Here is a 13,285-nt window from a genome sequence, read left to right on the forward strand (position 1 = left end):
CATTCAGTCTCTGTGCCTCTGTTGGTTCTCCTCCCTCCAGTGAGTTGATCTAGCCTTCTGATACTAGCCACTGATACCCATCTTAGCTTATACTAACATACTTGCTACATAAACGTGGCGAGCTAGCCAGGAGGGGGGCAGATACACAGAACTGAATAAAAAGTATTACATATATTGTGAATATGGACATTTTTGAGAAACGAGGCATTAAAATTCCAAACGCTGTTTTGGTGCAAGATGCGACCCAGACGGAAACTGATGAAGAAGTACTAGATTTTTTGAAGCAGTATGGTTCTATTGCAAAATTTGAATTTATTAATGAACCTGATTCTGTTTATCATCGATCATTAATTGTTGAGTACAAGACAGGAGAAGCGCTGAGTTTGTTGCGTGAACTTTTGCCATATGAGTTTGTCTGTGAGAACACAAAAGTAACTTATGATATTTCAGAGTTGTCTTCATTCTGTGCAAATGAAGTAGGTAAATTGAAAACTCAAACCTACTTAGCGGACTTACAGAAATTGGCTAAATTGACTGGACAGGACTACAAACTAGTCCTAAATGGGGTGATGTCTCTGCTTGGTCAGTCGGTCGCTGAACTCCACCCTAAGGCTGCCCAAGTCAAGACGCCTCCAGAGGACAGCGAGAGTGAGACACCTGTTGCTGCAGTGCTGCTACCATCTGCTGCCACCAGTGGGTTTCTTACGGGTTCTGCTGCCAAAACCCAGGACTCAAGTGGACCCTTACCAGAGGAAAAGCCGGATCGCTTCCCTCGATACACCTCTAGACCCTCTCTGCCAGCCATGTCTCCTCCAGATTTCAACCCGCCGGAAGTTCAACGCTATGTGGTTGAACACATAGTGAAGAATGAAGACAGCAGCCTGATGCATCACTCTGTGCAACGTCTCCGAGCTTTCTCTGGGCGATCACCCAGACCCCAGAATGAGTCTGACTACGACACTTGGTGTTCCGGGGTGGAGCTTTTACTAAAAGATCCAGCAGTTTCAGACCTACAACGATCACGTAAGATCTTCGAGAGCCTGTTGTCTCCTGCTGCTGATATGGTAAAGCACCTGAAACCTGACACTCCACCAATGGTCTATCTGCAGATCCTTGACTCCGCGTACGGCACGGTCCAGGATGGCGATGAGTTATACGCCAAATTCATGGACACGTTTCAAGACGCTGGAGAGAAGCCGTCCATGTACCTTCAACGTCTACAGGTGGCCCTGAATCTGGCAGTTAAACGGGGGGGAGTCTCAGCCAAAGATATTAACCGACATCTACTGACTCAATTCTGTCGTGGCTGCTGGGATAACACACTCATCTCAGAACTACAACTTAAACAAAAGAAGCCCAACCCACCATCCTTCGCTGAATTGCTGCTACTGTTGCGGACAGAGGAAGATCGGGAAGCTGCCAAGGCCCTCCGTATGAAACAACATCTCGGCGCATCTAGATCCAGAGCAGCCACTCATGCACAGTATGCATATGCAGATACGGAGGAGAAAGGGGCGTGTGCTGCTCTGACCACCATCACACAGCAACTCGCCCAGCAGTTGGCGGATATCCAAAAACAGCTGGCAGCCTTGACTGCTTCTCAAACCAGCTCCAAGCAGTCTGCCTATCCCAAGCCCACACACGTCAATAAGCTGGATGGAGGTCAGAGGGCTGGGAGGTTTAGACCATCGCAGCGAAACACATCTTCTATACCCAAACCTGGCTACTGTTATCGGTGTGGGGAGGATGGCCATATCAAGACACAGTGCGATAATGCCCCAAACTCTGCTCTGGTCGCAGCCAAGAAAAAGCAGTTCACAGAAAAGCAGCTCAAGTGGCAGAGGTCAGACCCCGCTTCCAGACAGTCTTTAAACTAGACCCAGTTCCAGTTGCGGGGCGAACCGGAACTAATGTGGACCCACAATGTCCCAACAAGAAAGAACCTGTCATCTGTCATGAACTGAAACCGTCGTCTGCTGTCCAAACCCGACTGCCAAAAGGGTTAGTTGGATCCAGGTGTACAGCAAAAGTCAAAATCGCTGGTCAAGATTGTAATTGTCTCCTCGACACCGGATCTCAAGTTACAACCATCCCTGTCTCTTTCTACAACATGCGTTTTTCCGATCAACCTGTAAAGCCATTGTGTAATATTCTGGAAGTTGAAGGAGCAGCCGGACAAGCAGTTCCCTACTTGGGATACATCGAAATGACAGTCACCTTCCCTTGTGAGTTTTTGGGAGATGATTTTGATGTCACTACCTTAGCGCTTGTTGTTCCTGATGTCCATCCGGGCCATTCGCCAGTCTTAATTGGGATGAACACCCTAGAACCTCTCTACAGCCAGTATAAAGTGAGTGAGTCCTCCAGCTTCCAGCCAACAGCAAATGGCTACCGAGCTGTTCTCAAATTACTGCAGCTACGATACAAACAGCATCAGGTGGGCAGCGAGGGAGTGGTGCGATTGTCCAGCAAGATTCCTGTTCCCATTCCTGCAGGGCACACCACTGTCGTCGAGGGGTCAGTCCACACCACCACGCCAGCCTCGAATCAGTGGGCCCTTGTGGAACATCCTACCACCCCGTTGCCTGGCGGTCTTTGTGTGAGAAACTGTCTAATTAAGCTCTCATGTCAGTCATCACACAAGATTGCTGTCATCCTCACCAATCAATCAGATCAAGAAGTATCTCTCCCACCTCTTTGTACCATCGCAGAGCTGGCTGTGTCACCCCAGATTTTGTCACACCATGTGTCCACCAACCGTTCGCCATCTAAAAGTCCTCCAGAAGCTCTGAAGCTGGATTTTGCGGAGTCACCAATTCCTCCAGAGTGGAAGGAGCGGATTCAAAACAAGCTAAGCGAGATTCCCGACATCTTTTCTCATCACGACTTGGATTTCGGATGCACAGACAAGGTGAAACATCATATAAAATTGCATGACGAAACCCCATTCAAGCATCGTGCCAGACCCATACATCCTCAAGACATCGAGGCAGTCCGCCAGCATCTACGTGACCTGTTGGAGACCGGTGTCATTAGAGAGTCTGAGTCGCCATTTTCATCACCTATCGTCGTGGTCCGCAAGAAGAACGGTGACATCCGGTTGTGCATAGATTACAGAAAACTGAACCTGCAGACGGTTAAAGACGCTTATGCTCTGCCTAACTTAGAAGAGTCTTTTTCTGCATTGACCGGCTCCCGATGGTTCAGTGTTCTTGATCTTAAATCAGGATATTATCAGATCGAAATGAATGAGACTGATAAAGCAAAGACTGCATTCGTAACACCCATTGGATTTTGGGAGTTTAACCGGATGCCACAGGGCGTGACAAACGCACCAAGTACGTTCCAGAGATTAATGGAAAAATGTATGGGGGATCTCCATCTGAAAGAAGTCTTGGTTTTCCTCGATGACCTGATCGTGTTTTCAAGCACTTTGGAAGAACACGAACAACGGCTGTTACGAGTCCTGAATCGTCTTAAAGAATATGGACTAAAACTTTCTCCAGAGAAATGCAAATTCTTCCAGACGTCAGTACATTATCTGGGCCATGTAGTCTCGGAGAAAGGAGTGGAGACCGATCCGGATAAGATCAGCGCGCTAAAATCCTGGCCAGTTCCAAGAACCCTCAAGGAGCTCAGATCCTTCCTCGGATTCGCCGGATATTATCGCAGGTTCATTAAGGGATATTCTGCCATCGCCAAACCACTTAATGACCTGACACGTGGTTATGCTCCCACTTCTAAAGGTTCTCGGAGGGGGCCCACCACTGCGCAGACACAGGATGCCAAGCAGCCCTTTGGAGAGCGATGGTCACCTTCCTGTCAACTCGCTTTTGAAACCTTGATTGAGAAACTGACCACTGCTCCAGTCCTTGGGTTTGCTAACCCGAAGCAGCCATATATTTTACACACTGATGCCAGTACCACCGGCCTTGGGGCTGCCCTATATCAAGAGCAAGAAGGCAGGCTGAGGGTAATTGCGTACGCTAGTCGTGGCCTGTCAACTAGCGAATCGAGGTACCCGGCACACAAATTAGAATTCCTTGCACTGAAGTGGAGTGTGACCGAAAAGTTTCACGACTACCTCTACGGGGCAACCTTTGTTGTGGTGACTGATAACAACCCGCTAACTTATATCTTAACATCTGCAAAGTTGGATGCGACCAGTCACCGTTGGCTCGCTGCCCTTTCCACTTACACTTTCAAGTTGCAATACAGAGCCGGAAACCAAAACCTTGATGCAGACGCTCTATCCCGCCGCCCTCATTACCATTCTGCCGAAGACACCTTACAAAAGGACTGGGACCTCATCCACAACTTCACCCAAGACCACACCTGTGAACCGGGTGAAGTGGAGGAGATTGATCAAGAGGTTGTCTCTGCTATCTGTCACCGCTGCCTCATAAGAACCAGCCTGTCAAACAGTCCAGCAGAGAGTTCCATCACTTTGGTTGAGTCCCTGAGCATGTCCGTCAAAGCTGTTCCTGATGCCTTTGCGAGTGAAAGTCACCATGGGTTGCCAGTCGTTCCTTCCCTGTCACACCATGACCTCCGGGATAAGCAACGAGCTGATCCAGTTATCCGAGAGGTCATTCACCAGCTAGAGTCTGGAGAGAAAGTCCCTCCAACAGTACGACATGAGCTCCCCGACCTTGTCCTTTTATTGAGGGAGTTGAACCGCCTTGAGCTGCAAGAGGAAGTCTTGTATCGAAGGAGGCAGGACAACGACAAAGTCTCTTATCAGCTGGTGTTGCCCGAAGAATTAAGGCCCATCGTTTTGGCAAGTCTTCACGATGATATGGGCCATATGGGCATCGAAAGGACCCTAGACCTAGTGCGCTCCCGATTCTTCTGGCCCCACATGGCATCCGACGTTGAGACCAAAGTCAGAACCTGTAATCGTTGTGTGAGACGTAAAGCACTACCAGAACGATCTGCACCGTTAGTCAACATCAAGACTACGCGTCCCCTTGAGTTACTCTGTATGGACTATCTGTCACTTGAACCAGACCGAAGCAATACCAAAGACATCCTCGTTCTCACTGACCACTATACAAAGTTCGCAGTTGCAATACCTACACCAAATCAAAAGGCGAAGACAGTGGCAAAGTGTTTATTCGAGAACTTTATAGTGTGCTATGGAATACCAGAGCGTCTCCACACGGACCAGGGCCCAGACTTTGAATCTAAGCTTATAAAAGAACTCTGTAACATCGCTGGTATTATAAAGACCCGGACGACTCCATACCATCCTCGGGGAAACCCAGTTGAAAGGTTCAACCGGACGCTTCTCAACATGCTTGGAACCCTGGAGTACAAACAGAAAGTCACCTGGAGGGAATACGTAAAGCCCTTAGTGCACGCTTATAACTGCACCAAGAACGAAGTTACGGGCTTTACACCGTATGAACTGATGTTCGGTCGTTCACCGCGGCTTCCAGTAGATCTGGCATTTGGCTTGCCTGTGCGGGAACATCAGTCCACATTTCACTCCCAATATGTCCAGAATTTGAGGTCTAGACTTGAGGAAAGCTTTCGAATCGCTTCAAAGAATGCAGCAAAGTCTGCTGAAAAGAACAAGCACCGGTTCGACCAGCGAGTGACACCATCAAAGTTGGAAGAAGGAGATAGAGTCCTTGTTCGGAATGTCAGGCTTCGAGGGAAACACAAGCTCGAAGACAAATGGGAACAAGACATCTATGTGGTTGTAAAGCAAGCAGGGGATTTGCCCGTTTACACTGTGCGTCCAGAAAAGAACGCTGATGGACCGACCCGCACACTTCATCGAGATCTCCTCCTGCCTTGCTCATTCCTCCAAGATAATGATGACAATTCTTCAACTAGAACACCACCTCGCAAACCTCGAACCAGGAGTCAAAAGCCGGAAAAGACGGTTTTGAATGACTATCCAGAGGAAGACGATGTGGATTGGGATTTTCCTCAAACACAGTTCCAGCCTACATTCGGATTCAGGAGCAGAAGCGCACAACCTGCTGAACCACCTGGTGAGCCCAGTACTCTGCAGTCTGAATCCAAGTCTATGGCCGATTTACCCCCTGTGTCTATGGTCAGTAGTCCTGTGAATCCTGTAAATCTAACCCCTGAATCCTACTTACCTGATGTGGGGGAATCCTCTGCTGTATCCTCAATATGCCACTCACCTGACGTCGCTGAATCCCCTGCCGCGTCCGAAGTTTTTTCACCTGTGGGGGAAGAGGAGCTTGAGCCTGGTGACACCTTACCTGGACCTGAGGAGTCTCGAAGACCTGAGGGCCAGCCCTATGAAGAACCGGAGCTCGCTGACCAAGCAGAGGTATCACCCAGTCTGGCTGAACCACTGCTCAGCTCAGCTAGGACCCCTGTTGAACTTAGCAGTAATTGCGCTGATACTCACCATTCCACCGTTGCAGAGTCCGATCCTTGTTTTCGGCGTCCCACACGACAACGACAGCCGCCTAACCGCCTTCAGTATTCGGCCTTAGGTAACCCGTTAATTTCTGTTGTGCAAACGCTGTTCCACAGCTTAGCAGACGCCTATAGTGAAGCCTTGAGTCCTGCCTCTACAGCAACTATGTCTTTGCGATCTCGTGTCCATGTTGTATAGCATGCACCAGGAGTTGCATGGTCTTAAGGGGGGAGGATGTAACCCGGGTGAAAACATCACTTCTTCCCTCTCGTGCACTTTCCATGTAAATTCCTCTCGCGGTATTTACTTTACTCGCGAGTGCAGCGTCACACGCTCCCGTGACTTTGTGAGCCAATTGGGCAGCCATATAAGCCGGCAGGTAAATGCGTCGGCTGCTACGCAGGGAAGCACGGGGGAGAGTTGCTGCAGGTAGGCTTCAAAGTTATTTTTCCGCTTCATTTGCACTTAGATCGCTTTAATACTAAACGTAACAACTGTTGATTATAGGCGCCTACTACCGTGAGCCTCGGATCATCGAGATAAGGCGTCGTAGTTAAGTACGGAAAGGAATTGGTGAGTAAATTGTTGTGCTAATTTTAGCCTAGCCTGCCCCATCGAATTGAATGGGCTGGTTAGCATTGCATTTTATGCCAGTTTCTCAAATGGTTTTAACTAAATGTCATTTGGAACCACCATTGGTCAACGGTTAATGTCTTATGTAATTGATTAATGCTGTGTGGTTTAATCCTGTGGTGGGTTAGAGCCCAGGTTCACTTTAGTTGTTGTCAATGCTTTTGATTGAAATCTATGTATTTTACCTTTGTGTGTTAGCATGGGGTATTTCAATATTTATTGTCTGGATGAATATAGTGCAATATTACGGATAATTGGAATATTAATGTATACATGGGTATATTTTATATTAATATATTATGTATTGATATGGATATTGATTGAGATTATTATACTAATGCAACTAGTATTAATTATTCAGGGTTCAATTTTGTGTGCACACTGATTCGTGAACAATGGTCCTGTGTTTCATACAGGCCAGGTGTTAATTTGATGGCGAGCTACGGAGAGGCCTAAAGCCTAAGCAGAACAATATCATTCAACTCAACGCATCGGATTCGGGTTATCCAATCTGGATCCGGAGGAGATCACCTGCTCTGTCCGGGCCGGTAGGAGGCTCCTTGCAGCCGACCAAAACTCTTTGCCCAGTTTTCCCCTGCGGCTTCCATATAGCCATTCACACCCGTCACCTTGCTTCTAACACATTCACCAACTCAAACCCCCGGATTCAACTGATCGTGCCATACTGGACTTGGGGTCGTTTGGGGAATTGGAAAGTGATATGGGATTTGTGAATCACTGAATTTGAACTTTATTGCATGTTGGAACCAGATATTTTCATGTACATATTTATTACTGAATGGTCATTCAGGTTTACATTCACTACTTTTCTATTTTTTTATAAATGTTGGTGTTTTGTCTGTCTTGCTAATATATGGTACCATCAAAACCTAACATTCAGTCTCTGTGCCTCTGTTGGTTCTCCTCCCTCCAGTGAGTTGATCTAGCCTTCTGATACTAGCCACTGATACCCATCTTAGCTTATACTAACATACTTGCTACATTTGGCTTGTAGTATATGTGAGAACATAGTATATTTTATATGTCCAAGTGTTGCTAAATAAATGTTCAGGAGTTTTGTTTATCCCTTACTATCTCACTTATGTAGTATTTTATCAGATAAAGGGAAAGGAAAGAAATGACCAAACACAACAGCAAAAGCAAGCAAAGAGAGAAAAACTTCAGGATTATTTATCGTCATCAGCTGCACATATGAGCGGACCTCCAGAAAGCAGGCGAAGTTCTGAAGTGTGCACACACCGGATGTGAACTCCATCTGTGGCTAATAATGGCTAACACTTTGGAGGCCTCTACACCACAGCTTCTGTCACTCCATAAATCATACACATCTGGTCCACTCATCTTCCACCGCTGGAAGCTGGTGGCAGGGAAACACACACACCCAGGCAGGGCCTGTGTGAAGACACTGAAGTTCATCCAGTCATTCCCAAACTCATTTATCACTGCTTAGCATGACTGGCATCTGTGTGTGCTAAGTGTGGTCAGTGTTAATGCTCTGAACATGTGAAGTGGAATCCACATTGTCAAAGCAAAAACTCATTATGTTATTTTCTTCTCTGAAGGTCAACCTTTGGTCTTTCAGCTCAGATCAGAGTTACTCAGACACATTAGATTACATAGATAATAAAGTACAGAACTCACTGATTCATGTGCAGCAAATTTGACTCATTTATGGTGTCAGTTTGCCAGAACTACTGAGCCTGTCTGGTAACACCAAAAGGAAAATGACCATGTGTTACTAAATTTTAGCTACAGATTATGTGGGAACAAGAACATTAAGCCATGGTAACGTCTTACTTGTTCATCAATAATCAAACCGTGTGCCTTAAATATCCAAAATGAAGTGTCACTTAGTCATTATGACACTAAAAAGATGTGTCATAATTATTGTCATAATTATAATTCATCGAAATATAAAATAGAATAATTTTAAGTCAAAATGATCCATGTTACACAAGTGCTTCAGTCATGTTGGAGCTCACCGATTTTCTATGGCTACAATTTGTTATCACTTCCTTCATTAAATGTGGTCACAGTTTAGTAATGTGTGGTCATGCATTATTCCACAGCATAAATAATCTTCAGCTGGATGTGGTATTGGCTGTCCTACTTACTGGATGATTGAATGCTCTTATCCTTTGGAAAGCTTGACCAGCAGCAGCTTTTTAATACATGGGGCCAGCCCCAAGGTTACCTCCTTTAAAAATTAATCAATGAGATAATGCTAAATGATAAAGTGCATAACTCCTACAGTGTACCTGTTTGTGTCTGATAGGTTGTCTGTCAGCATTGGTTGCATTTGGTTAACAATACCCTCTGAAAATTTTACAGTTAATGAGCGAGAGGGGGCCGGCAAATTGGATGTGTATGTGAGACCTTAAACTTTTAGTTAACATGTAACTTGAGGCTGCTCCCTTATTTGTTCTATAAAGACCCTCCCTGGGACACAGCTCTCTGAATCCCCGGCCAATCAGCATTGTTTTAGGCTCTTTGTTAATCCAATGGGATTGATTCTCCACCTCCCAATCAAAAGGACATTTCTGGTGTACAAGTGCACAAACACAAAGGTCACGTCACTGCAGAACCTGAGAAAAAAATGGCAGCTTCATAAAAAAATAAAGAAAACTCAGTTATTTCTGTAAGAAAAATCCTTTGGCACACTTTTAGAAATAAAGAGGATAAATGAGCCCGAGGCTTGATAATCAGAATGATAATCAGAATAGCTTGTAATGCCAATGTGCATGGTGCACCGACATGTGGATGCTCTGCTTAGAAATAATGTAAAAAAACTGTAATAAGAAATATGAACTTATGAAGTCATGATGGTAAAACTGATAGAGAAAAAACAAGTACTGTTGTGCTTCCTATTCCAGGGTTAGCCTACACCCTAACCCTGGCTAACCCTGGAAGGGTCCCTTCAGGGGACAAACATTCACCTTTCAAGTTAATTCAGATTTTCCAGTCTTTGCTCTGTTTAATAGAAATAAATGTTAAATCTATACATAACTTTAATATCAATGTCAGCCTCCTGTAATGTGCTGCGTGCAGCAGTCAGGTTACATTTGCTCTGCGTGATCCTCTAACATTAAGATCTTGCAGCAAGCAGGATGCCAGTTCATATACATACATTATATTTCACAGACAAACTTTGTGACTCATGCATAATGAGCAAAAGGCATGGTGAGGAAAAGTAAAGGATTGTGGTAAGGGTCTGCTCGTGTAACACAGAGAAACAGACGCTAGAAATGCTTGAACATAATTCACTTCTTCCACTTGGCGCTGACTCAACCTCATTCCTATTTTAGGGCATGTAATGTACATGTTGTACTGAACTATGGTGCAGCCGAGTATTTTCAGAGAGCAGGTGTTAATGGACTGTTCAGCTCCATTAACAACATTAACGTAGGAGCTTCTCTTGTCACATGAATGTCAGGAAATGGAAATAAATGAATAAATAATTAAAATCAGATTTGTTGCTAAAGCAAACTGCATTATTTAACCCGGATTAATTTCCTTGATCAACAGTCCGATTACAGCTGCTTTCTTTTCTTATCATGGTTTCAGTTGGCTCACATCTGTAATTATTATATTATGCTGGTGGATTTCTAAATGGACACCAGAGCCGTTCGTTTCTGCAGAGACAATAGACACATTATTTGGAGCTCCCTGTCATAACCCCGTCTCCATGTTACCCTTCCATGTTGAAGACAATAATCACCACCATGTGACTGCTAAGTGGGGCATTCCTGGCCCCCTGACAGCCGCCCACCTGCCTTGATTGATGATATTGTTTTTAAAATGTGAAAATAGTTTAGAAGGTTTTCACTGAGTGGTGATGATGGTGGGGGTCCTCTCTGGCCAAAAAGGCACATTCCTCTGGGAATAAAGGGCGGCATTGTGGAGACTAATCCACTTCAGTAAAAGGACAGTTTTTCTGTGGTGAGTTTGTGTGTGTGGGAGAGATCAGGACTGTTGTCTTCTGTGGTTGTATGAGGTCTGACTGTATTTGTTTGTGGCTGCATGCTGCTCTCTCTAACTGTCTGTAGCATATATTGTGTTTCATTTTGGTGTGAGATTAGTTGAAGTTTCATACAAAGTTTGAATGGCACAGAAACTGAATTTGAATGTTTGAGGTCTGACTGAAGCAATGTACAGCTTCAAAAAGATTATTAATGTTGTTTATCATCACCAGACGCTAGATGATCACATCATAACTATCAGCAGGTGGTTTACCCTCTTTAAGTGGAACTGTGGATGTCCACATCTACCATCTCTCTGACCACTTTCATGACATTTCTACTGACTGAGCAAATAAAAAGATGTCTTTTAAACAATTTGAATTATTTAACTTTTCTGAACACCTTCATTCTAAAATTGTTGGGATGGGGGATAAAATGTAAATAAAAACAGAATACAATTATTTATAAATCCTGTCAACCCCATATCTCATTCCCAGTAGAAGGTAAACAACATATCAGATGATGAAACTGAGACATTTTATCATTTCATAGAAAATACGAGCTGATACTGAATCTGATGCAGCAACACGTCTGGAAAAAGTTGGAACAGGAGCAACAAAAGGCTGGAAAAGTACCTGGTACAGATCAAAAACACCTGGAGCAGCATTTGACAACTAATCAGGTTACCTGGTAACAGGTCAGTAACATGACTGGGTATAAAAGGAGCATTTCAGAGAGGCAGAGTCTCTCAGATGAACAGGAGGATAGAGGTTCACCAATCTGAGACAAACTGGCTCTAAAACTGAGGAAAAATTTCAGATAAATGTCCTCAGACTTTGAAAATCCCACAGTGTATAATATCAGAAGACTCAGAGAACCAGGAGGAATCTCTGTGTGCATGGGACAAGGCTGGATGCTAATAATCTTTTGCATTAAAAGCAGACATGATTCTCTACTGGAAACCACTGCATGGACTCAGGAAGACTTCCAGAAACCACTGTCTGTGAACACAGTTCACCCTGAAACCCACAAATGCAGGTTAAAGCTCCATTATGCAGAGAAGAAGCCAGATGTGAACAGGATCCAGAACCAGCACCATCTTCTATGGACCAAAGCTCATTTAAAATGGTCTGAGGAAAGTGGAAACCTGGATGAAGATGTGAACTAGTTTGTGGAAAGCATGGACGGCGTGTCCTGCAGACTAAAGAGGAGAGGGAGCATCCAGCTTGTTATCAGTGGACAGGTGAAAAGCTGCATCTCTGATGGGATGGGGCTGCATTAGTGCTACCAATCTCAGATGTATCAGTACATATTTATTTAATAAATTAAAACAAAAGACTAAATTACCAGAATCATTACTGGCATTTAGCAGACGCTTCCACATCTGTGAAGCTCCATCAATGCTGAAAAGTACATGGAGGTTTTAGAGCAACATCTGCTCCATCCAGACAACGTCTCTTTCAGGGAAGGCCTTGCAGATTTCAGCAAGACGATGCTGAACCACATCCTGCATCCATCACAGCAGCATGGCTTCACAAGGTCCAGGGGCCTTATTTATAAAACTGTGCATAGCAAAGCAAACTACAGGTGGCGTAGCAATTTCTACTCTTCTCAATTTCTACTTCTACTTTCAGATTTGTAAAAGCGTGCTCACGCACGTCCCACACCTGTTTCTGTTTATATATCAGAATCAACTCTAAAGCGGCGCACATGCCCACATGGTGGCTATAAATGGTCAGGTGGATGCCTATAATAAATACTCATCACATCATTTACATGATGGCTCAGGAGGGAAAAAGAGGGAAGAAGTGGAATTGTTCGGGGTGTGAGACAGAGATCCTGATGGACCACATTGGCAAACTTAAAAATGTTTAACATAACCGTGGACATTACTGGTGTCAGAAAGACAGGATAGTGGCAGCAGGTGGCTGATGCTGTCATCACAGATTCAGACGGGAAGAAACGCCAGAGGCATTGGACTATGCGGCTGGATTTCTCAATCGGTAGAGCATCCATCTCCCATGAAGGAGATGCACTTCAATTCTCAGAGTGGTGAATCGCTTTGGAGAAAAGCGTCTGCTAAATGCCAGTAATGATGCCTGTAATTTAGTCTTTTGTTTTAATTTATTAAATAAATATGAACTGATACATCTGAGATTTGGTAGCAGTTTATTTAGTGTTAAATAATATTTCTTTCTAGTTGCTGGGTGCTCGGGTGGGCGGTGCAGAGGGACACAATCACCACTATTAACCAGGTGGACAAGAA

At 44.7% G+C, this 13,285-nt stretch overlaps 1 long non-coding RNA gene across 1 annotated transcript; it reads left to right on the forward strand.

The window, feature by feature from the left end:
* The first annotated feature begins 6,927 nt into the window (after positions 1–6,927).
* Positions 6,928–7,933, forward strand: LOC121650926. Its single transcript, XR_006012362.1, has 2 exons — positions 6,928–6,979; positions 7,456–7,933. It is a non-coding gene; the product is annotated as an uncharacterized LOC121650926 (long non-coding RNA).
* Positions 7,934–13,285: the final 5,352 nt, after the last annotated feature.

Source organism: Melanotaenia boesemani, chromosome 12, assembly GCF_017639745.1.
Source record: "Melanotaenia boesemani isolate fMelBoe1 chromosome 12, fMelBoe1.pri, whole genome shotgun sequence".
In the NCBI taxonomy this organism is placed as follows: domain Eukaryota; kingdom Metazoa; phylum Chordata; class Actinopteri; order Atheriniformes; family Melanotaeniidae; genus Melanotaenia; species Melanotaenia boesemani.